The sequence below is a fragment of the Pteropus vampyrus genome, unplaced genomic scaffold, assembly GCF_000151845.1.
Source record: "Pteropus vampyrus isolate Shadow unplaced genomic scaffold, Pvam_2.0 Scaffold454, whole genome shotgun sequence".
Taxonomy (NCBI): Eukaryota; Metazoa; Chordata; class Mammalia; order Chiroptera; family Pteropodidae; genus Pteropus; species Pteropus vampyrus.
Genome location: NW_011889235.1, coordinates 287381 through 287936, shown reverse-complemented (window position 1 = coordinate 287936; position 556 = coordinate 287381). Strand labels below are relative to the sequence as shown.

The window sequence follows — 556 nt, the reverse complement described above, 5'->3', positions numbered from 1 at the left end:
AGCCAGCGTCCGGCAGAGAGTGCTGGGGGAGGACGAGCTCCCATCGAGAGTGCGTTCTGTGTGTCTCAACACCCCCTCTCCCGCCCTGATTTGTATGGAAACAGAAACCCTCCTTCCTATGAAAAGACGACAACCAAAACCACATCCCATGAGGCCCCAGGAGGGCCAGTGCCATGTCCTCTCCCTGTCCCCTGGCAAATGTGAACATGGGCACGAGACCCTGACCAGGCCATCAGAGCACAGGGAGATGGTTCGGGAGACGGCGCTATTGTCAAGTGAGCCGCTCAGAGTCCTCCCGGGGCTCGTCAGCCGGAGACGCTGGACACACGGTCTTTCTCGCGGTGGAACGTAGACTAGGGCTAGTAACACTCGCCAAGTGCAGAAAGCAAGCTGATCGTGAAGCCCTATACACACACAAAGAAGTGGAGATGAGCAAAGAGCAGATTGAAACTTCTGGATCCAGCCATACCCCAAGCTAGACCTACCCCTGAATGCTTTCAACCTGTGAGCCGTGGAGTTCTCGTCTAGCTTCAGAGAGTTTGAGTTGGGATCCTGT

At 55.9% G+C, this 556-nt stretch overlaps 1 protein-coding gene across 1 annotated transcript in view; it reads right to left on the bottom strand.

Annotated features, from left to right (window-relative positions):
- Nucleotides 1-556, bottom strand: part of DMBT1 (deleted in malignant brain tumors 1) — a 49000-nt gene that overhangs the window by 35262 nt on the left and 13182 nt on the right.